The 25620-nt window shown below is 39.7% G+C and overlaps 1 protein-coding gene and 1 pseudogene across 4 annotated transcripts in view; both read left to right on the top strand.

The window, feature by feature from the left end:
• The window catches only part of AFF2 (AF4/FMR2 family member 2), a 449558-nt gene that overhangs the window by 83975 nt on the left and 339963 nt on the right, over positions 1–25620 (top strand). The gene's annotated exons all lie outside the window — the stretch shown is intronic.
• Positions 21789–21907, top strand: LOC111734074 (annotated as a pseudogene).

Here is a 25620-nt window from a genome sequence, read left to right as displayed (position 1 = left end):
CACTGCATCCAGTTTCTCACTGTGGCTGTGTAATACGTGCAGCTGCTAACAGGTAGGTTTGCAGAAGCTCTGTAATTATTTGCCATTTAGTATGTCACCCAAGTGGCTCTAGGGTATGCATTTCTTTCTCGGGAAAATTCCACTAGCTCCTTACAAACTAGACTCTCTTCCACAGCCTAATATATTATACTAAATAGCAATCTTTGTACCCCAAATACATTGCAGAAAGTAAACTGCAAAAAATATATATATACATATGTATGTATATGCATATAGATATACACACCCCAATATAAATAGTACAGTTGTAAGGCAGATGCTAAATTTAAATTACTGTAACCTCACAAGGCCACGTTGTGGAGGAGACCCACCTAAAAATGGAAGTAGATAAAATGCCACAGCAAAACTAAAGCCCTATTGTTCAATGGATTAGACACTCATGCCGGTCATAGAGCAGCTCTTCATGTCAGGACTGTTCCAGAACATGGGTGTAGTTCTCCCTTAGTGAAAGCATCTGCTTATCATTACCACAAAACACACAGTTGGGTAGACATAAAAATATACTACCTTCTGCAGAGATCAGAGCTGGCAGTGTGAACACAGAGCTATTCTTGGATTTGCTGGCTGTCTTAAGGAGCTAAGACAGCCATTGGCTATTAGAAAAAAAGAAAGAAACAAAGCCATCATATGTAATTAGCCCTTCCCCTTTGTCTAAAGATCACATGGACAGGACACCACTATTTTTTTTCTCTCTTCTCTTTAACACCTTTCCCTTCCACATACCCAGGCTTTGATACTTTTAGGCCTTTCTTTCTTTCTTTCTTTCTCTGTTTTTCTTTCCTCCTTCTCCTTCCCTCCTTCCATCCCTCCCTCCACCTCCTTCCTTGTTTTCATTCTTTCATCTCTGGATTCCCTGAGACCTTGGTGATTCTGCATGAACGCATCCACTGCTCTCCAGATTCTCTGCTAGGAAGTGGCAGGAAACCCCAACATGTCCTTATTCAAGGTCCCAGGGTGTCATAGAGTGTGGGCATGAACTTGATGGCATCTTAGTGGCTCTGAAGAAATACTCATATGCCTTTCTAGAAGAACCAGAGTCATGAGGGTGGGGCGGCACTGGACCCAGGGGTTACTAATATGCAAAAGAAGGTATTTCCACATTTACTTTATTTCTTTTCTTTAGGAAATGTTTCCTACCCTCAAAAGGCAGTAAAATGGGTACTTTTCAAGATAATTTTATAGAGGGGTAAACATAGTTGGGGTAGAGGTCACATGTGCAAAATGACTGGAGCACAACCCCAGAAGCCACATGTCCACTTCCGTCATTTTTCCAATCAGAAAGTACCTGTACATACCAACTCGGTGTGCGTGTTTGGGGGTGTAGTTTACTGTATAACTCCTGTTTTCCTTAGATACACAAGGTGGTTGTTTTTGTTTCTCTTTGAATTAACTCTTACTGTTACCTGGGTATCTAGACATTTCAATATAAATGATGAACTTGTATGTCGATCCGAATATTAACAGATCCTCATCCAAATGTGTTTGCTCTAATTTTCCTTCCTCTTGAGCTTGTTGTTCTTGCTGTGCTGCTGTCACTGATAGTGCCATCAAATGACAATATTGGACTTAAGGTCCATCCACACACATGAGCCACAGGGAATAGGGAGGACATAGGTCATTATAATTAGCTGATGTCAGATTTCTTGGGTGATGCTTAAATTCAAAGAACACTTGAGTGTGTACGCAAGCTGGTCTACCAGTAAGTCCCCTGACTCAGCTCTAGGGCGAAGAGTTCCAGAGCTCTTAGAAGCAGGAAACCAGATGACAGCTCTACTCTGTAGCTAAGTTAATTTACCCACTAGGGCCTCAGTTTCTCTGTCTCTGGAATCGAGCTGATAATTACTTATGCCCTGCTCTTGTCAATAAGCATGAAACAAAAAACTGCACAAGTGCTTTAAATACCAAAAAGTGCCATGCACGTGCTGGTCATTCTTGTGGCTTGTATATTATTATCTAAATCCCATTTTTAATGGCTTCCAGCCATGATCAATGCTTCCAAAGTATAGACTGGATTTATTGCATCGTTAGCAAAGAAGTTTCCTTTTTTGAAGGGGCCAAGATTACGTTCTGTGCAATGTTGCCTTCCCTAGAAGTGACCACTTTCAAGTAGTAATTTTACGTGCTCTTGAGCATTTGGCAAATGATGTGGAACACTTTTGAAAAAAACATCTTTCCATTCAGACAATTGTTTCAAAATACAGACCTATCATTTCTGATCAGAGCAGGACTATGCGCTATTTTCAACAGGAGTTCTTTTTTTGTTGTTAAAAATGTAGCTCACTCACAACTTGTTCCTGTCTAAAGACAATGCTCACCGCCACGTTTCCTCATTAGCTTTGCCTCAGACAGACTCCTGTGTCACAGCTGATGGAGCCTTTATGAGCCTTTTAGCCAAATGAGTGATGTTTGCCTCGTTATGTCAGATCTGAGGGCACTCCTGGCATCTCTCTTTATTCCCTGTCTAACACCATCAATCGAGCAGCTGCCGTGCACCCATGATCAGGCTGATTATGAAAATGTGCTCAGGAGCCTGACAACGCCAATTGTCTTTTATCTGAGAGGCCAACCAACACTGCCTAGAGCTTGCAGTTCTGCGAGTAGCAGATTTGGGGCCAGGATGGGCAGGTGAGAATTACCCAAGTCCACAGGAACTAGGTGTGGGCCATGCAAATTGATTTTGATTTATTATGGAAGAAGATTCTAGAAGGATTGATCTTGTTCCTTTTAGCCATCTCTCTGTTTATCCCTTAGAAAAGTCTTTGGTCCTTTCATTTTGATCTCTTGTCATAGACAAGTTCATTATTCTCAGGACCATGAGAAGAAAGCTTATCAAAATAAGTCCAAGGCCTGCTAATAGAGATTTTATTTGTTTTCTAAACGCACTTTTAAAAAAATAAAGGGAAATACTTGGTTTTAGAGCATATCGAAATCTAGCAGTACCTTCAATAAGTTTCCCTGGATATGTGATGATAGCTTTGATTTGTTGCAGAGATAAAAATGATCTGTGAGTTTGTCTGATTCTGGGAGCACTGCTGGCCTGCCTGCACATGATGAGGTTTGGGGTCCCTTAGCCTGCCCTGCCCCGCTGCCTGCAAGCCAGCTGGATGGGGTTAAGGGGCCATGGCATGAGCCCTCTGGAGAGAGCACAGATAAGTGCCCCCTAGGGAGTCAGCTCTGTGACCTTGGTCTCATCAACTCCATGTTCTCCCAACTGAACTCAGGCAGAGTGACCTGTCCCTGACAGCTATGAGACTGATCCAGCCTATTGCTTTTCCTCCTCTAGGCTTTTCATTCACTGAAAAGTAGCTATGTAGCACTTCCCTCTTTGCCCCTTACCCAGTCTTCTTTTGTATCTTTTCTTGCTTGGAAAAACAGAAGCCTATTTTAAATAAATTAGTTCAGAACCTCAGGTTGCCCTAACAGTGTTTGAAATAGATCATTCAGCAGACCCTTTGGCAGGGCCCAGGCTGACCACACACAACGACCTCCCCATGTATTCAGGAAAACTTGGCAAGACTGCAACTGGAACTTGACATGCTCAATTCAAGTCATTGCTGACCAGCTATTAATTTTCTAAATAGCAAGTTCCAGTGGAAGTCAGACTGTGAGTAGGGGGAGAACAACTGTTTTAATGCTTTAACACTTTTTTAAATAAAAATAGTGTATCATGATCATGTTTCTTCTGTACTGACAAGCAGTCTAGAACGTGGCTGTGAAAAATGGCCTGGAGGTGGATAAAATACACAGTTCAAGGCCAGCTGGGAACTAAAGAGGAAGTTTGGTGAAGAGCATGGGTTCACAACCTTGGCTGAGCATCACAATTGCCTAGTGAGGTAGGCAAACATACCTGAGTCCAGAATCCACACTCAAGTCTGAGCATAAGGGATCCACAGCTCCCAGGGGATTTGAGTGTGCAGCCAGGGATGAGAACCGCTGGTGTGGTAGAAGCAGCACAAATATGGGAGTTCTTAGCCTAGTCTCTGTCTCTCACTGGCACTGGGAATGTGGATAAATCATTTAATCTTTCTGAATCTCAGGATCCTCATCTGTACAGTGAGAATCAGAGTAACAGCTACTAATTATCAAGTGTTTCCTCTGTACCAGCCACGTGCTGACTGCACCACATGTGCAATCTCATTTAATCTTTAAAAAAGAATCTCAGAACGTTTGAGTATGATCGTTATCTCTATTATACAAATATGGAAACTGACTCCCAGTGAGTTTGGATTATTTGGCCAGGATCATACAAATAATGAGTGTGCAACCAAAACTCTAACCCAGGTGATGTTGACTCTAGAGTCCAAACTCTTAACCATTATTCCAGAAAATAAGGATGTCTGCCATGACAATTTCTTTGCAAGGCTATGAATTAAATGAGCTAATATATCTTAAATATTCTGTAAAGTGTACATAGATGTACACATGGAAGTTGTTTATCAGTAGTAGTAGTAGTAGCAGTAGTATGAAGACTAGGCTGGGAATTTCAGTTTGTGAAATGCCATTCTCAGTTGAGGAGCTGCAGACATGTGAGCAGAATGTGTGTGGGATGCAGCTGAATGTTCATGGACCCTGCGCCTCAGTTACAGTTACAGGACAGCCCTTTGGAACTGCTTAGCCTGAACTAGACAGGCTTCACTAAGGTCTGGAGTTAATTCAGAAATACATCTGGGACATCCTCCTCAGGACCTCTCTTTGCCTTATGTTTATGTTTGCTACATTTCAGGTTCTTGCTCAGTTTACAGAGCTGTGCGCAACATCAGACACATAATTGATGTTAAGAGACAGAGAGATGTCATATTTGAATTAGCTGCTTAGGCTTTTTTCAGTGGTGATTGGTCACGCACATCTAATTTCAGTCCCTCTCCAAAACCACACCAAAAGTACAACAAAGGGACTTTTTAAGAAAGAGATAAACCCCAAAGGACTGGGAAAACAGGAGAGGAAATAAAATTTGGAAAGCTGGAAAGCATTTGGACAAATAGTAACAGATTTAGTACATCTAGAAATCCAAGTCTAAGCTGGCAGTGGGAAAAACCGAGAATCAATCCAGTTTATGTCACGGACCCCTCAAAAAGCCCAGGAGTTGGTGATGTCAGAAACCATTGGAAGTGGGAGTGAATATGGTCCTAAATATAGAGGATTGGTTGAAAGTGGTGTAATAAGGTGTTAGACCTGTAAGTTCCCTCCCTCCCTCTTACACTCCCCCACCCCACCCCCACCCCCACCCCTGCAGAAGGTGAGAGGTTTATTCTTTGGAGAGGGTAAAACAGAACATTGCTTCCTGGGGTATTTTCCTGGGAACAAGGACACTACGAGAACATGTGCATGTGCCACCAACTAAATTCAGAGACCACCAGTTTGCTTCCCCCAGAATGTTGGCAGCCAGGACACATTGTGACATTCTGGAAAAACAGAAGATAAAGAGAAATTGCCATTAGCTTCCAGTGGGAGAGAGGAAGACAGAGACTGAGGAAGGGAGGGAGGGATGGATGAGGGGAAGAGAGAGGGAGGGAGAAAGGGAATGGGGGGAGAGAAAGAGAGAGAACACGAGAACAAGCCAGTATCATAAAAAAGGACAGAAATCAGAATCAGTTTGAACTTCATAGCAACACTGGAAGCTAGAAGACAATTCTCAGTTCTAAAGGAAAATTACTTCCACCCCAAGATTTCTACCTAGCCAAATTATCAGTCAAGTGGGATGATAGAATGAAGACATTTTCAGACACTCGAGATGTCACTCCGACCAACTCTTTCACAATAAGCTACCAGAAGGATGTGTTTATTCAGCAAAGGGAAGGAATAATTCAAGGAAGACGGTGGCATCTCTATATAGGGAACAGGAGCACCAACACGAGAGAGGCAAGGTCAGGTTGCAGGATGATGATGAAGAGAATCCCATCTATAGAGAGGAGAAGTCTAGGTTGGAGCAGATCAGAAAGTTCTGAATGAAATTGATCAAGAGGATGAAATTGATAATTGATGTGAGTGAGTATATTGGTGATATTTTCAGAGGTGCTAGAGAGTTTAGGGTTGCATTAGTGAGAAGTACATAGAAACGTAAGCCAAGCAAAAATATAAGCCGACGATAATGATTAACTCCAGAGAGTTGTGCAGGAAAGGAAAATCATAGTTTAGTGTATGACTTAGTGTTGAAAAGCATATATAAGCATACGAATGTAAAATAAATGTTGATATAACTAAACTTTTGATATAAACGCGTTGGGAATTTGGAGGGGTGGGAAGTACTTCGGCATGTGGTGGGGAAAGGGTAAAAGTAAGAAGGCTAAATAAATGCTCATCTTCCATAGAGGTGAGTCAGTAGAAAACACCTGAAACTGAAACCAGGGAATAGCAATAGAATTGTGTCATTTAGAGAAATGGGGATGAGCGAATGAACCAAAGACAAACTAAAGAAAAATTGCAAGCAGTTGCCTCTTGAGAAGAGGGAAAGAGACAGGGGTGAAGTGCAGACCTGGAGACTGTCTTAACAAGTCTTTTGGAACTGGTTGACTCTTTCTCATCATGTGCATACACAAATCTGGTAAAACCTCACACATCTGCTGCTCCTTTTTGCAAACACAACCATGGAAAATAACCCGAGATAGAAAATGAACAAAGTACTAACAGAAACTCCTACTAAGGAGGTGATGGTCACAAAAAAATAAAAAATGTAGTTCACCAGCAAAGAAGCAGAGCCTTCCTCAAACGTTAATTCTGAAGACTCAATCTAACACCAAAAAAATGGCCTGGTCTCTCTTTAATTGCTTGCAAATCCAATGGAACTGCCCCCAATACAGTGGCCACTTGAGAGGCAGTCTCTGTCTAGGAATCGGAACCCCCTGACTTTTGCATTAGCGTCATTCTTTAGTATTTCAGCTCTCTGCATTAGGCTGAAAAGCAACATGCTGAACACCGGGGCAAATCCTAAATGCCAGTTAACAGGGTTTAATGAAATCCAGGAGCTCAGCGCACAGGAAAATGATATTAACATGTATTTGTAGACATTTACATAATTAATGTGACTCAGTAGTTCAACCAGGAGGATACTGGAAATATCTGCTACTGTTTTCATCTCCTTTTGTATTTTCTGCATAATACAAGTGTGGCGATGACAGAATATATTTACTAACTCTTCAGGGAACTTGATATATCTTGTGACAATAAAACTCCCCGATAAACTCTCAGTATTACTAATGAAGAACTCTGTAATGAAGTTATGTCAACACTTCCTGTCCGTCACCAGGCAGCAACCAGGGGCTTACGTAGCTGGACTCTCTGCAGAAAGGGTTAGTGACATCAGACAGGGGCAGATGAGGGCAAGAGGTTCTGATTACCATATTTTCTAGAGTGAGGCTTTAGTTCCTGAATGTGAAAGGGGGCGTGCCTCGGTGGGTGGAGTTTAACCGGGACTTCTACTTACTGGCTGTAGCAACAAAGAGGAGAGCTTTTAAGATGAAAAATTCTTAGTAGCGTTGAAAATCTCCCACCCTATTTTTGTGTGTGGCCCTGGGAAAGGCCCTGCAAAGGGATAGGGAAGCAGAGGTGGCTGAAGAAAGGAGAGCAGTGATTTCAAAAGAGCACGGTGCGCTGGCCAGGGGCTTCCTTTCTCTGCACCAGGTAAAATCCGCACAGGAACCCTTAGTCGAGTGTTGTTCTGTGCTATTATTAAGGGAATACATTTTTCATGGCCCACCTGCTAGTGTAACTAATTAACAGCCATTCTCATTAATTACATTGATCAGGATCATAAAATAATTTCAAATTGCTGAACATGATCAGCAGGAGTAAAATGGTTTCACTTTAATCCCTTAATGATTTTTTTCATGATTAATCAAACCAAATATATGTAGTTATTTGATCCACTTTTTTTCATCTTGGAACTGCAACTCAGGGCAATTATAGTAGACATAAAGTTGATGCAAACAGAACTACATTTCGCACAGTAGCTAATTAAGCAAAGAGGCACAATGGGGTGGGGGGATATGATTATCATGAGATAATCACCCCCCTGAGGAGTCACAGAGCAAAAGGTACAGTTGAATACCTCTGCTCCCACAGGGCGTGATTACCTTCGGATAACCACATATCCCGCCAGTGTCATATTGCTAATCGGAAACTCTTTCCGTTTTATGCAGAAATAAATTGAAGAAAAATGACTTTGATCGTAGGAAATGGTTCACTACAGTATAAAGGTTTCATCTATTAATAGTGACAACATTAATTCATGCTTTAGAAGGTTAAATAATCAGTCAACATCTATGGGTGTTAGGGACCATCTTAAATATCATAAATATTTTAAATTTATTGTTTATACTTTGGAGAGTTTATACTTTGGCGGTTTGGGTGTGTGAAACATAATCTTCAAATGCTCTTCTAATAATTAATTTTCATCTATTTGGAAAGTTCTTGCATTTAAGATACTAGACTTTTTTTTTTAAATGAAATCATGAAAGAATAGTTGGGTAACTCATCTCCAAAACCTAAAAAAGAGAAAAAAATACATCTGCTATGTTTCATTCATGATCTCTCAGCTCATTTCCAGCTCTGAAACTTTTGCCACACCCTGCAGAGCTCCAGACGTGACAATGGGAACACCCGGCCATTTGAAATGGGCGAGGACTCTAGCTCTTTCTAGGACATAGTTCCTCTCTTTCTTGCAAAGGAAAAGGGAATGAAAAAAAAAAAAACCTCAAACCCATGCCAACTAAAACAAAGCGAAATGACCAATATCCTTCCTGTGCCAACTGGCAGAGTGAGAAGGCCTTGCTGCCTTGGGTCACACTGCCTCATGGCATTTGTTTCTCAGTCTCTGCCTGCACACTGCGTCATATAGGAAATCTGAATTCTCCCCAACCAGCAGATCAAGTTATTTCTTCATTTATGGACCATAACAGGGTTGGAGCAGGGGCCACACAAAAGACAAGCAAAATAACCCAAACCCCAGCACTCTCACTAGCAGCTTCTAAACAGTAAAAAGTGGAGACTTACACCTAATGGTTGATAAACTTCTCTTCCCCTGGGTGGTGCCTGGTGGGTGGCATGCTGTTTTTGTTTAATATTCAGAATTATTTTGTTCTTGTTAACTGTAAAGAGATACCTTGCCTTTTTTCTTTTGACCAACTAAACTTCCTTTTTGATTGTGAAAAATCACTGTATTTATCTGAATTATTCGTAAAACGTTAAGCTTTATTTCATTTCATATTAGCCTCCTTTTTGGCTAAAATAGTTAGGGCTTTCGCAAAAGTGTTTTTTTTTTTTTTTAACTCTAGAACAATGACACGGAACTTAGTTGTTGCTTCTTGAAGATATTCATCCAAATTGGCTCAGATTCGTTTCAAAATGAGGTTGCTTGGTTTAGCATCTGTGGGCTTCCTGAAGGAAATAGAGCCGTGTACTTATGGTGACCCTGTGAAATGAAGATAAATTGTGTCATATGCAGGATACATTACTGACTTTATGACATGCATAAATTGACAACGGAGTACATCCCTTCCATAAAAGCATCCTTCCATTGCTTGCATTGTGTTTTTAATGTAACTTTGTTAACACTGTGATGTATTGAAAAATATGTAGGTAGAATAGTTGGACACCAGACCCAGGGTATTTCCTTCAAGCGTCAGTAAGTAGTTTTTGAAAAGAACGGTGTCACTTTTAACCTTACTAATCATTTGATTCAAGCCATACAGCTTGATCAATTCAAACCATTTGGCTCCAAGTGGCTCTGCTTGGCGTGGGGTTCTCTACTATGTGGAAATAGTGTTTGGTTGGGGTTAAGAATGAGCAAGACTCTACTGAAAAACAAAATAGGCACAAGAGATAGTATGATCTTGAAACATTGGTTTCGTACAGAGTATACTGGTCTCCTGCCTTATCTCAAACTCACAGTAGTTCTCAGGCTTACTTTATGCATTATGAAGAGGAAATGTCAGTTATTAACTTAAGTAGCCTAGGTGCGGATTGTAAAAGGGCTTTTAAAGTGCCAAATGCTGAAAAAGGAAATTAAATGTAGTTATTTACGATAGAGCTTTAGAAATACTTAGATTTGTTCTTGGGAGACCTGGCATTTAGATTTTAAACCGTACGCATTCTTCAAACTTCCACAATTTATGTAAAAATAATAATAAAGTCATCTTCCCCTATAATCATCTAACTGTGCCTACATGTATTTGGCCATGGATTTCTTTTTCCCCAAAGCAACCAACGACCATAACTTTATCATTCTCTAAAATGTAAAACTTCATCGTATCTGATGAGTTGGAATGAGAACAGATGACACTTAATTGATGAATGAAGGTCACTTGAAAAGCTCTATCAGTTGGAAATAGTTAATTTTTTTGGTTTTAATGTCTGCTCCCCATCCATATTTGGTGGTGATTGTAGAGCCAAATCTTTCCACCTGTAAATATTGCAGGTGTTGTGATCTCTCCAGGCTAAACAGATTTGATCAAATCTCATATTGAATTTAGCAACACAATAGGTCTTTAGGTAGCTATCCCACATGGTATCAATGACGTGCCATTTAGGAATTGCTCATTGGCCTTCACAGGTGGGGGGAAGGCTCAGTGAGACAGATGGAAAAGGCTGCTTTAAGAAGGGATCAGAAAAGGCATTGCTCTTCTGCTGGCCTAAATCCACTAATCTGATGTTATTATTAGCGATAAGAAGCAGTAGCCAGAAGAAAATCTCATTCTCTGCAAATGTCATTTAAATAGGACTCTGATATTTTCCGGTCAAGTTGACAGGCTTTAGTCAAATAGTGAGCACTTTATTTGTAAATGCAGGAGGGAAAGAAGAGCTTCAGTTCACCAGTTCTTAGGATGTCAGCTTACCAGTATTGATTAATCGTTCAGTAGTGGCAGCTGCTTCTTTATTAAATGTGCAGCTCACCATACAAAAGATATCAGGTGTAGAAAATGTTTGTTGACAATTCACCTTTCTCCCAATGTGGCGGGGAAGACTCTTACATGTTCCTCAATTGCCGTTACTGAGAATTCACCTCCTTCTGTCTCCATATGTCTGCCACCCTCAAGCTCCCTGCCAGTCCCCCAAAAGTTAGTTCCTAGGGTGAGCCTCTACCAAACATATCGTAACTACACAAATTAAAAAAAAAAATCTTTGAAAATATTTTATCTTTTTTTTGTCATTGTTATGCTCTGTGGGAATAACTTGCTACTTAAGTACTGATTGTAATTATGGATGTAGCACATATATAGCTAATGAATCATATTCTTGGAATTGTGAAGCTCTTCCTTGCCTGGGGAATGAGGCATCTTTAGAAGCATAAAGAACTCTTGAAGATTACTAGGGGTACTATTTGGCAAGTCCTTAAAATATCTCACAGTCAGAGAAGAGTTTACATTTTAGAAGAATATGGCGTATATGTAAATCTTCAATGGATTTACCCCAAATGCACCTTTAAGAAACAAAAATCCAGGAAGAAAAGCTTTCTAACCCTTTCCCATCCTTCAAGATCAGTTTTCAATTCATTTTCCTTTAGATGCCCAGCTCTTTAAACTCTTGGCATTTAACTTCCATGGCCCTCAGCATTCAGCACAAGTTACATGTGCATGTATTATAGGGATCTTTCTTTCTCGCCTTCCAACTAGAGAGTAGGAACTTCTTAAGGCAATGACTTTGTACTTGAAATCCGTATATTGTAAATTTCCAAGAATAGTTCATTTAAAAAGATTTTATCTAAGTCTCATCAGCCATCGAAATGCCTTAGAAATTTTAGTATCTCAGCATGCCAATGACAAACTCTAGATGCCTCTTTTGTTAAGTAGCATAAAAAATGTTTTATTAGCCCCAATGTCCCCATTATTGATATAAAAAATGTGGCCAATATATCTATTATTCATTCGTCACTCAGAACATTTCTATTCAATTGGATGAAACAGCACTGGCTAATAAGATGGGGAGAGCTCAGGTGAGATGGTAGAGTGGGGGCACTGCCTTGGGTTGGGTGTTCAGGAATGGTCTTTTGGAGGAGGTGATATTTGAGCAGAGATGTGAAGGAAGAGCCAGGAGAAGAGTAGTCCACGCTAACTAAACAGCAAATGCAGAGGCTCTGAGGTGTGAATGAGCTCGGCAGGTCTGAGGAAGAGAAAGGAGGTCAGCATTGACATGAAGAGAATAATTAAGTTGGAGAGTGGCATGAGATGCTGTTAGAAAGGAAAGAAGTAGGCAGGGACAGATATATTTCATTCTGAGTGCAGTGGGAAGCCATTGGAGAATTTAAGTCAGGCAGTGACAAGATTTGATTTGTGCTCTATTAATAAAAATTTGCTCAGCCTTCTGTATGGAGAATGGATTGGAGGTGGTGTGGCGATAGCGGAAACAGGGAGGTTGTTATGGCAGTTGCCCAGATGAGAGTCGATTCTGGATTGGACCAGAATCATGGAATTATAGATGGAGAGCAAGGGAACACATTTTGGAGAGAGACAGTTGAAAGTTGCTTATGGGGCTGAGTGAACATGAAGAATCAAGGATGATGTGAGTGTGGCCATATGATGTGATGTGAGTTGGGACATATACTTAAAAGAGGATGAAGGAGAGTCATAGTTAAGAGCTCAAGCTTTGGAATGGCGTGGGCTTAGTTATCATCCTTGAGCAAGTTACTCTGCTTCTCTGTGCCTCACTTTCCTCATCTGTAAAAGAGGGATAATAGTAACTACTGCATAGATTTTTTTAATGGAACATGTAAGAACTAATGCCAATAAAATGCTTAGGGTAGCACAGTGCATCACCAAGAATAAATGCTCAGAAGATAGTTACAAAGGAGTGTTAAAAGACAAAGAACTTTGAAATTTTGTATAAGTTTTTATTAAATAGCTGATGGGGACCCTAAATGTGAAATTTCTGGTTTGATATGTTAAACAGTCAAGTCGGATGTTCCAGTTAGCTGAAGGCACTGTCAGCAGCATTGCTGGCTATCTTGAAAGATTTCCCCCCACAAACCATAAGAAATCATAACATAAGAAAAGTAACATCTATGCAAAACCAAGTGCTCAGCATAATTTGAAGAGAGAGAATACCAAAAGTGTGAGTAACTGTGAGTAAAAAGGGAAAATTATCAAATTCCAGTGCATGATCTCATGCCTCAGAAAACCCCTGCTCTGATATAAGGCTTTGCAGTGAGCAAAGGGAGATGAGAAAAACTTTAGAAAGAGCTTATGAGTGCAGTATTTTCTAAGTTTTTGTATGACAAAGGTTGTTTTTTTGTTTGTTTGTTTGTTTGTTTGTTTGTATGTTTGTTTTCCCCTGTAGCCTTGATATTTGAATAATAGACTGGCTAGATATAAAATCTGGCAACTTTCTTTCATGGATTTTTTTTTTAAATGCAGATACATTAATGCCTTGATTTTGTAAACTCTGATGTTTGTCTCATTCCCTTGCCTTTGTAAGTTATTTGATTATTTTAGTCTGGAGGCCTTGAGAATTTTGTCTTTATCTTTCAAATCTAATAGTTTTACTACCGTTTTGTCTTTAAGCTGATTATTCTGGATAATTTTCTTAGGTATGTGGTGAGTCCTTTCAATGACTTGATTCAAGTCTTTGTCTATTTGGAAAACGTTTTCTTATATTAATGATTTTAAACATTTTTTTTTGTTCCAGCATTTTGTTTTTCTTTTCCAGTGACTGCAGTAATATGAATATCATTTCTTCTTTACCTTCCTTCCATTTACACTACTTTCTCTCTGCCCCTTTTTACTTTTTTCTTATGTCATTTTCATTTTCTTGGTCATTTTCCTACCTTTCTTCAATGTCTCATTACATTTTTGTTTGAATCTGTTCTCCGTTGTGCACCTTGTTGCTTATTCTTTATTTTTCAGATGATTTTGTCTTCCATTTCTTTCCTATATTTCACCAACTCACTTTTTGTTCTTTTCTGTTTTCTTGTACATTTTTAATTTTAATTTTTGCATGTGTGATTCAAGGTGGTTTTTGATTCCTCAAATGGATTTTTGAGAATATTCCTTTCGAGTATATTTAAACCTCTTTACAGTATTGACTTAGTTTTCTTGTGCTTTGTAATTGTTTCTTGGAGGGAGTTTCCTCAATCGATAAGTATAAAATTTCACTTTGTATACAATGACACGTTCATAAAAATCGATCATATGTTAGGTCACAAAGCAAATATCAATTATTTTTATAAAGTAGAAATAGTATAAGTAACACTCTCCAATCACAATGTAATAAAACTAGAAAGATAAATACCATATGATTTCACTTATATGTGGAATCTAAAGAACAAAATAAACAAATAAGCAGAACAGAAACAAACTCAGAGATACAGAGAACATTCTGATGGTTACCAGATGGGAGGGGGTCGGGGTGATGGATGAAGTTGGGGAAGGGATTAAGAAGTACAAATTGGTAGTTACGAAATAGCCATGGGGATGTAAAGTACAGCATAGGGAATATAGTCAATAATATTGTAATAACTATGTATGCTGTCAGGCAGGTACTAGACTTATCAGGGTAATCACTTTGTAAGTTATATATATGTCTAATCACTGTGTCGTACACCTGAAACTAATATAATATTGTATGTTGACTGTAATTGAAAAATAAAAAATATATAAAGAAATCGCTAACAAAATAAAAACTAGAATGTCACTTTTACCTAGAGACTTAAGAACTCCTGCATGAAAACAGAAATACAAACCGAAATTGTAGATTAAAAGATGGAAATGAAAACACTGGATATAAGAATCTAGGGGATGCATTTAAAACAACGATCAGAGGAAAATTTATTGCAGTGAACACTTTGACCAAGAAAAATGAAAAACTGGAAATAAATAGGAAAATACCCAGATCGGAAAACTAGAAAAAAAAAACAATGTACAACAGAAGCAAGCACATGGAAGGAAAAAATAAAAATAAAATGGAAAATAATGAATTAGAGAATAAAAAAGTAGATCTAATCAATAAATCAAAATCCTGTGTTTTTCAAAATTACTACAAATAGAGAAACCACTGGCTAAGTTATTAGAGAAAAAGAAAAAAACAAAACTTTACAGAGTAAGAGATGAGGAAGAAGTATCCATTTGAAAAAAAAATTAAAAATTTTTTGATCATAGGAAACAGTTCACTATAGTATAAAGGTTTCGTCTGTTAATAAGAGATGACTTTTCAGACATCTATGCACAAGTTGAAATCTTAGCTCAAACTGATCACTTTCTAGAAAAACATTCATTACCAGAATTTAGCTCCTTAGTATTAGAACGTTTAAACAGATCCTCGTCCTGCTGGCATTCTGTCCTCAGGCTTTCAGCCCCCAGAACTGTGAGAAATAAATGTCTGTTGGTTAAGCCACCGAGTCTGTGGGATTTTAGTGTAGCAGCCCTAGCTGGTTAAGATACATGGTGAAGGCTCTACAGCAGATTTTTCAGTTTCTATACCATCCAGGAATTATCAGTCTGCCATTACTTAATGGTAAAACTAGATTGGATACAATTGAATCTTCGATGATTCAGGAGACACTTCTGGATTTTGTAGTACTTCCGGATCTTGACTGTGAACATCGAGTTATTTCTGTACAGCATAAGAGACACACACAGAAGTGCCAATTAACAGAGATTTCTGGTGGATGCAATGCCACGTAAATGAGTTTTTTTCCCAATTTAGGCCTGAGTTAATGAGAGTGAAATAAATAACTTGTTCCCTTTTTTATTAAAGCATTAACTCTGAGGGCACTTGGCCTCATTTCTGGGCACTATGCAGCTCTGTCAACCTAAGACCATGATAAGTATTTGGCTTCATGTGCCAAGCACCATATTTAGAGTCATAGGCATCAAGAGGCAAAGAAGAAAATTGTGGTCCTACTATGTGCTGAATACTTCAAGACGAAGAAACAGAATCTGAGAGAGCTGGAGTAAATGACCCCTATGTTCACTCAGCTAGTAAATGGCAGGTTAATGGATCTTTCACCCAAATCTTCCTGATTCCCCAGCCCAGGCTCTTTGCATTGTCTCTGGTTGTCCCTGGAACAAGGGCACAAAATCATTTGAGGACTGGAGGGTGACTAAAGCAGCACACAGCACTCTTTACAAATCCTGGAGGAATGCCACGTACGTCTCATATGTGACCTACTGCAAACTGCTTCTTTCATCTTCTGAAGATTCGTCTCAATGAGTCCATGACAAGGAAGCTTTATTTTATATTTAGTTATAAGGAAATTTATTTGAAATGATTCTAAAAATTGGCATGGTTTCTTTCCTCTTAGATAAGTTGTATACTGGTAATGTGCCCTTGCTATTTGATAAGACCTAGAAGAGAGTTTGGACTCAATGTTTTCTATCTGCCATTCCAATAGGAATGATAAGATGAGTCTTGTGAGAAGTTGGTGATGCCTTGCCATCTTTAGAATTCCTGCTAAAAGAGAGTGTTTAATATGTCTTATAAAGAGGCAGTTGTGTTGTGTGCACCGGAAGCGAGCATACAAAAGCTATAATGTAGCCTTATTGCCTTTACCGAGGTCCAGGATTGAATATGGTCCACGAGAGTAGGATCCTCTGTCAGCACTGCTCTCTCTCTCTCTCTCTATCTGGTATTTGATTAGTACAGTTAACAAAGCCATGGTCGGTTATTGGATTATATAGCCTGGCAGGGCTTATTCCAGGTTTTATAACCCTGGTTTTGACATGCCTGAGTGTGTCAACGACTTTGGCCGAGTGGTACGATAAAGCTACTCAAAGCTTCTCAAAGCAAAATTACTTTAAATTAGTTTTTCTTAAAAGCAATATAAGTACCTGCCTATCAAGGAATGGGAAAGAAGTCATGAAATCCAAAAAACACAGATAGAAAATTGCTTCATCAGAATCTGTGGGAAATTGTGGCTGCTAGGTGACTTTTGGGAAGCTGCCTGGCTCTAGAAGAGGCAACGGTCTTTTGTTTGTTGTTTGTTTGGTTTTGGTAGAGGAGTTGGTAAAATATTTCAAACTCTTCTGCAGACGTTTCTGAAGTTCGTATTTAACGTTTTTGTCCTGAAGTTCATTCTTAGTGTGTAGTGGCATACATGTATAAAGGTGCTTTTAACAAAAGGAGTGTTTAGTGCAACGTAGAAGTCTTTGAGCCAAATCCTGCCTTCAGCGTGCACTTAAGTTCCCATTAAAGGAGAGAACTAACTGAGCTTGCAGAGCTGAGGGTAAAATTGGAATTCTGCTGTAGGAAATCAGAGTATTAGGAGCTGGGATATTGAATTTCAGTTTTCCCCATGCTGACGTTGACTTTTCTCTGGAGCATCACCAGCTAGTGAGATCTAGTTCAGTTGCATGATTTTTTTATTTCTCTCCACTAACCCAAATGTAGAGATACAAATCCAGGGCTTAGGAAGTCTCATATAGATTTGCGATATTCCTGAGAGTCTGTGGGATCTTAATCACTTTCATATTTTATTTATAAAGCAAATGTTCCATGACATTGAAACATTAAATGGATTATACCCAGCCATGTGCAATGTATAATTTTCTAAAATCTCTGATTAATTTAACATGGGTGATTTTCATTCTTTGATATGTGGCCTTGGTGTAATTTATAACAAGCTATAAATATTTGAAATACTGTGGCAATGCGGTTTGGGGAATAGCATTAACACCTGCCTTACATGTTAGTTGGGTTATATGGAGCTCTGCGTGTACATAGCTATGTTCCTGGCATACTATTTGATCTGCATTCCTTTGGAATAGGTGTATATAATCACTGACTGGATTCTTAGAGGTTCTCGCTATTTTTGTAGCTTTTGATCCAAAGCCAAGTCTCAATTTTAGGAGTTTTATGACAGCATTCCTTCTTTTCTGCACTTTTTAATTCTTGTCAAAGCAGAAGTGCCAAGGCACTTTCCTTGCTAAGTCTTCCCCTTCTTCCTACCATATGCTTCCTAACTCAGTCTGTACATTGAAAGCAGGAAAGAAAGAACCCAATCCCTGTCAAAGCCCATTCCATGAGTAGGAGTCATAGGATATGGCCTGGGTGACATATGTCCTGTCGTGGTACAGCGCAGCCAACCCACACTGGGAAACGAGGATGAGGACTGTCACCAAATCGAATCTTTCCCTGCTTCTCAGGAAAGGCAGGTAGAAAGGCTGCCTCCAGCCCAGCGGATCAGGCTTTTCTCTGAGATCCATGGCCTGCCATTTGCTCCTTCCATGTGCAGCTTGTCTTTATGGATGTGCAGGGAGAGTGTAAAGCAGAACAGGTGAAAGTTTCTGGCTCTTCCCTAAGTGTTTGTGGGGCTCCACTACTGAGCAATGTGAACCTTGCTGAACTTTAATTCCCTTTTCTGTAAACTAGGATTGTTTTAAGAATTAGGGATGAGAGAGAGAGAGGTAGGAGAGAGAGTAGGCCTGGTACCTAGTATGCGTGCATTATGATTATCACCGTTGTTTATTTCCCGGCTATTAATTAATAATCCTAATAATCCTATTAATTAATAATCCTAATCCTAATTGGGATTAAGTCATGAATGATAAAAATGGTCTGTTTGGAGATCATTTTGGTGACTTACGTTCATGGCCAATCCACTGAGAGAATCTAGGATGCCTGAATCCTACTTCTGGATTTCTTCTACTTGGTTATGATGCTCTCTGCTTTCTCAATATTCCCTGCCAGATGATGTCCATGTTTTCATGGATTTCTTCTCCAAACAATAAAAAAAGCAGAAAGCAAGTGATTCGCATTTAGTGAGGGCAGATTAAGTTGTACTTTGCTTTTCTTTGTCTTTCCCCTTTCATTTTGAGGGAGCCATGGTATTAAACATGAAAGGTGTATAGTTTTCTCTTTCTTAGTCTGCATGATGAGTGATATATAGGGTCAGCTGGGGACCTATGCCCCCAAGCGACTTGCTGCCATTCCCACTGCATTTCGAACGGCTAAAATGACATGTTGGGTGCTCCTACAACCTGGCATTTGGGAAATGGCATCATATTACCTCCATACATTGTAACACTGACCTTGACTGGTCATTATCAGCCTTTGCAAAGTCCACTGTGTTGAGTTAGAATAAAATATGTTTTTCCTATATTTTATTTCTCCACATAAACAATAAATTCCCCTTAAAAGATGATTCAGGGAACTTGTTAAGTGGGAAATAAAGTTAAGGAGGAAATGACATTCTGAATGAATTGTATTAGTGATCATTGAGAATGATAACTTATTAAATTAATGTTTTGTAATTCTTGTTACTCAGCTTGGTGTTTTCCAGATATTATCCTGTCTTCCTAGTGTTCTCGGTGAGAATATAGGAAATGGGCCTATTTATGAACTATATAATGTGACTTTGATTAGACAGAAAGTTGGAGCTCGGACATTCAGGGTCAAGTATATTGTCAAGTAGGGAAGGCACTGGGTAAGTGTTCTTGTGTCAGGCAGTGGAGCGTATTCTGTGGTGCATTCTTGTGATGTAGGTTGCAAATTTATTAAAACCGATAGCAACTGATGCTCTGAGAGTGTTGTGATTTTGTGAACACCATGCCTTGGAGGGCGACACTTCCAGGAAGGCATTTGGATTTGGGAAGTTTCTGTCTTGGGAGAAGCTGGCTCACTGCCTGCTGCTTCTAGGTGGTTCTCAGTGTCTTGCTGTCTTGGCTGCGGTTTGTCAAAGTTAAATACAAAATTCAGGTAGTATGGTCTAATGGTTGACTTGTCTAATGGTTAACATGACAAGTCTGGGAAAATGAGTATGTATGTATATACATATGCCGTATTAGTTTCCTAAAGCTGCTGTAACACATTATGGCTCAGGACAACACGAATCTGTTATCATGTAGTTCTGGAGATCAGAAGTCTAAAATAAGTCAGCAGGGCTAGCTGCATTCTTCCTGGAGGCCCTACAAGAGAATGGCTTTTCTTGCCTTTGCAGTTTCTAAAGGCTGCCTGCATTTCTTGGCTGTTAGTCTCATAGTACTCTGACCTCTGCTTCCATTGTCCCCCTCACCTCATCTCCTTCTCTGACTCCTCTGCCTCCTGCTTATAAGAACCCCTGTGATAAGATCTGTCCCACCTGGATAATCCAGGATCATTTTCTCACATCAAGATCCATAACTCAATCACCTCTGCAAAGTCCTTTTTGCCACATAAGGTAACATACTCATAGAGTCGAGGGATTAGGATGTGGGTGTCTTTAGGGCGACATTATTCAGCCTACCACACATATGATTCACCTTCGTGTGCTTCAGTTTCTTCACTTGTAAAGGACTGGCTGAAATGCCCCTCCATCTTCATCTTCCCATTAACACTTCCATTCCTGCAGGTTTAGTGAAATATTTTCTCCAAAGTACTTTAAGCACCTTGGGAGATAGTTTCTATACGAAGAAAAAGCGAGTTAACAATGATTTGCTAGTTCAGATCTGAAACTTATGAAACTCAGACGTTTCTTACCTCGCCATTTTATCACCTGACCTTTCACTTGTTATTTGATATCTCCCACCAATGTGTCGCAGTGACCAGAGACATTTGCAGTTTTTTTTCCTATTTGTAGCCACTTCCCTTTAATCAATTTTGCATCCTATTCCCAGCTCAGTTAAAAGCAGTCTTTGGCAAAGATCACTTCTTGCCTAGGCCATCTGATAAAATCTAAGCCTTCGGCCTGCATACCATCTCTTCCTCGATGTCCCCAAACTACTTTCCCGTATTCATCTGCCTTTGTTTCCTGTAAATTTGCTTTTTTTTCAGACAGGCTGGGACACTCGCTGTCCTCTGTGTGGACTGGGTGCGCTCCTAGCCCCTGAGTCATGTGTTGTTTCCATGCCCTGGGCTCTCTTTGGCACTCTCCCCATTTTGCAAGGCTCTGGTTTCAACTCCTCCATGGAGCCTTGCTTGCCCACTCCAGTCTTCAAGGATTTTCCCTTCTCTGAGCCCTCTACTAGTTATAATCCATACCACTCATTTGGTAGTTGTCAGGGAGTGTCTAATTTGGTTAATTATCCTTACGTGTCAATAGGTCTTATTTCTCCAAATAATTATCATCTTGAGATCAGGGGTCATACCTTTTACATTGGTGAACTCTCCACTAAGCATTTATCTCCCAGTAAGCCTTAAATACTTATTTCTTGATAACAGTGTGTGTGAATAGGGATTAGCTTTGCAGGCCTTTTGTTCTGGGATTTATTTTTCTGTGTTATTAATCAGGCACTTTATGTCATTTAAATATATTGGCATTTAATTTCTTAGCTGACACATGGAAGCCCCCTCTGCTGTAGAAAATTATGTACTGGCTCATTTTTATGACTGCAAAACTATTCGGAAGTTGATATAAGTTCTGTGGTAAGGTACACAGATATCTTTTATAGTTATAACAATAGAGACATTTTCCTAAGCTTCAGTCTACATATCTGACCAGACCTGTCTAAAGAGATTTCTCATCCATGGAGATATTTCCCCCTTGGTTCATATGCCTGAAACTGCTATTAACAAAACCCTCTCTCCTTGTGCACTGTTTTTGTAAGATATAGTCTTTGTAATTCCTCCTAGGATGCCCCAATAAGATGAAGCAAATTTTCTACCAAAGCTATTGAATACACACTACTTTGCTAGTACATTAGTTTCTACCTGCTGCTGCTTCTGTTCTTGACAAAGTGAAAAGTACATGCCGCCATATTAGCAGATGGGTACTTCTAGAGACAGACCCTGCACATGTAGGAAAAACCTTCCTAAAAATTTTCAAACTGAGAGGGAGATATGGTCATCAGACTTGTCCTGGGTTTGTGGCTTTTTTAAAAGCTGTATTTGTCTACAGCCATGCCACCCTGAACAAGCCAGATTCCATCTGATCTTGGAAACTAAGCAGGGTTGGGCCTGGTTTGTACTTGAATGGGAGACCACCTAGGAAGACTAGGTGCTGTAGGCGTAAAAAAATAAAAAATAAAAGATAAGGAATTGCAAGCTGACAAGGTCCTTGCAATCTGTGAGGTCAACCAAGGGTTGCCTCGCTAAAATAAATACATAAACAAACAAACAAATAGACAAACAAACAAATAAATGAATGAATGAATAAATAAAATACAAGCTGTATTTGTGAGTTGATATTTTCCCTATGGCAACTGGGTGACAAGAAGGAGCTAGAACCAGGCATTTGCTATGAGGTGGTTTTTCTGTTTAGTAAGAGGAGATAAGCAACGTGAGCCTGTCAGTGAAAATTCCCAAGTGGTTTGAGGCCCTAGAAAATGTGACCTTCATGATCCTTTTTTTTTTCCTTGTTCATTTTAACTTGGCCCTTGTAAAGGAGGGGGAGAGTAAGAGGAGGGGGTTGATATGCCACCGACATTACAAAATAATCACCGTATTTGTGTCAAAGCTGCCTTTTGAGGCTATAATAATAAATCACATTGCAGATTTTCAGGCGGTCTTTCACTCTAGTTTCTAAATCGGAGAGGCTCTTTCTAGGAGACTCAGTGGTGACCACAAGGATCATTTGTAGACTTCATTATGGCCTGCCTTCATTTTCACCCCCTAATATATGAGGCTATAGAAATCAGAAGTGTGAATTCAGCCTTTCATTTATCATTGCAGTTCCCCACTTATCGTTAAGTCCTTAATTTTGAAGGCTCAAGTGGCCTATTGTGCTGGCAATTAGCCAATTGCAGGTGCAAAATCTTGAAGGCATCCATAGAGAGGTTTTGGTGAGAATCGCCTTAAGAAATGTATCTCTCGTTATGCTCTGGGATGCAGGATTTGTGAGGGGATGGGTGTAAAGAATATTAAATGGATACAGATGCCGTTCAGGAAAGAATTGCTGAAAATGAAAACGAAATTGCTTATCTAAGGGTTGACCTTATTTGACTGGGCAAAAGAGACCCTTCACCCTAAGCCCTTTACAATAGAAATACCCAGAGCACAGTGGGAATGGAGACGTTTAGAGGTGTACTCCAGCTTTGCCATCTGCCTGTAAGAGTTCAGCAGCCTTCTGCCCCTCTCTATCCCATTCAAAATCAAGGTCAGATGTTTGGGCTTGGAATTTAAGCCCCACCGCAATTTGGCCCTCAGCTTTGTCTCCCCTCATACACCCTCAGGAACTCTGTGTTCTGGTCTCCTGTTTTCACCCGGGCTGTTCCCTTTCTCTTAAATGCCTTCCCCTGCTTCCTATACCTTAACTAATCTGTCAGGATCTGCCTCAAGCCCTCATTTCTTCGGAGAAACTTTTCCGGATCTTCTAGTCAAAGGTAAAACCTTTGTCTGCCACATTCCTGCCGTATTTTGTACTTCTTTTCTGTACTTAGGCCTGAATCAGAGTGATTTATGTCTCATTCATTTGTGTATTCCTAGAAAACCTAGTCTGGTGCTTTGGCACCAATTCATTAAATTAATAACAACCATATATCCAGCTTAGGAAAAACTTGACATAAGAAAATCTGAGCACATTTCTTTAAGTAAGATATATAAAGAGTTGGCAGCTCATTAACGACTTAATGGAGAGGCTGAGGGCCATCAGAGACAGGGAGCTGAATCGTTAGGATAAACTATCAATTGGTGATCAATTGGAAATGAAGACAAACCATTTTAAAATGATAGGTAATGAGAAAGCGGCAATCGACTGGTGATAATTCCATTTAGACATAACTTTCACAAGAACACAGTTGTCACACACACCTGTGCAACTTACAAGCTCTGTTTTCTTTGCTTTTAGCTTGCTACACCTTTCTGAAATCCTGGGCGTTATTGTAGAATTAGATAAAAAGCTGAATTGTCCTTTTGTCGGAGAGCAGTGTCTGTGAATGCAGTGTGTGGATCTAATGCTAGGGGCCAGATTAAAGAAATGAGATAAGGTGTTTCAGTTTTCAGCCACTCTGAGGAATGATCCCTGCTCGACAGGGTGAACACTTTTGCCCCATCCTAACCAGCATGACCTGTGGGAACTAATCTACAGATGCAGCAGAGTCCTGATATCTGTAGCAGGCTACTTCTTGCATGTCTTTCTTTTGTTATTTATAGAAGTTCACTCTCAGCTTTCTTTCTAGGCAAAGATAAAGGACTAATCAGTTTTTGTGAACGAATGATTCTATGCATCATTTTTCCCCAAACTTTTTTTTTTTATTCCTAAAATGAAAGTCCTTTTCTGCAAACTCAAATAATTTTTCTCTCAGCTTAAAAATTTTGTCATCACTTTCGAGTATCCGCAGCAAGATTATATGACCTTTGCCACCCAGCACAATTCGTGCCTGCCTCTTCCTCTTGTCTTTTTCACTTGGAAGGAATTCAAGCTAATTTTTGGTTAAGAGTGTAAATGCACAGTACACAGAGTCATGAAATGCAAGAATGTTCTCAGAAAGCCAAGGACAAATGTTCCTTAGCTCATGCAGTGTTGTTGAGTCTTTTCGTTCCTGCTGCCTTGCACAGAGAAGGTGTGTGATAAGTTGGGAAGAGTTATAATGGAACTTTACATCGACAGCGTCATTCTGGGTGTTTTGAAGTTTAGACAGAGTTGTCAAACCGTTAATGTGGCTCTGCATCATAATCCCTAAAAGAAAATTACTGTATGTGAAATTAAAATGAATCATCTCTGATTTTCCCATCTCTTTTCTATTTGTGCCTTTAGGGGGCCTTTAAGGACTAGAAGGCAGAATATTATGAAAGGAGATATATTTATTCTACTCGTGAGAAGGCTCGATGCGCTTGGCTTTGCCGCCTGCGAATCATCGTGTCTTTCCTCCCTTAAAGGATAAATATGGCATTCATTCCAACCCATTTAGCCCATTATTCTTTTGTATATAAAATAGGCCCAATTAAGACATTCTTGTGTTAATTTCTGCATTCTATGTATGGCTGGAAAGAGTTTAAAAATACCCATCACAGCAAACGTCGCAAAATGCCTCATGCATACTCAACATACCACCCTTGCCCCCCTCTCCAACGAAAGGCAATAATTCACCCAATCATAGAGATTTGCGATTTTCTGTTTTCCACTTACCTACATTAAGCCTCTGTCTATGCACAATCCGATATTTAGATGAAAACATGTATTTGTAAATATCTGGGGTTTTGACTAAAATTTTCAATTTTCGTCCAGATGTTTGGCATTGTAGGACCCAGACTAAGAGTCTACTGTCTGCCTGTGTTAACTCATTTATGGTCACCCAAGTGCACAAACAGAAAGTGTCATGCTTGCCTTGTTCTTCTCTCCCTCATCTGTCCAAAGAGGGGACAAGGTCATCACTTTCCCAGGTGTCTAACTGAAATTCTGTTTTGTGTCTCTCACTGGTTATGCTAATTATTTAGATGAACCACTTTGGGCCATGTTAGGAGACCAGGGCTCTAATCCTTCTACCGCCTACTGGCTGCATGATCTCTGGAAGCTCATTGAACTTCTCTGGGGATCTGACTTCTTTAACTATTAGAAATGGAAGGAGCCCAGGGAAGAGTAGGGACCTTGTAATCGCAGAGACTCTATTGCAACTCAAGAGTTCCATGAATTCCCTTTGCTCTACCTTGTGCATGAAAATTAATTGTTGACAAATATTACTGTGCCAGTGTGCCTTTTCTAACTCTTAGTCCACTTTGAGGTTGTTTTGGCATCTTGTGGGCAAGTCGGTAGAGGATATAATAAATAAGACATGGTTTTCAAAA

This window comes from Pteropus vampyrus, unplaced genomic scaffold, assembly GCF_000151845.1.
Source record: "Pteropus vampyrus isolate Shadow unplaced genomic scaffold, Pvam_2.0 Scaffold750, whole genome shotgun sequence".
NCBI lineage: Eukaryota > Metazoa > Chordata > Mammalia > Chiroptera > Pteropodidae > Pteropus > Pteropus vampyrus.
Note: the sequence above shows the minus strand (reverse complement) of the source record. Positions and strands in the feature narration are given on the sequence as shown.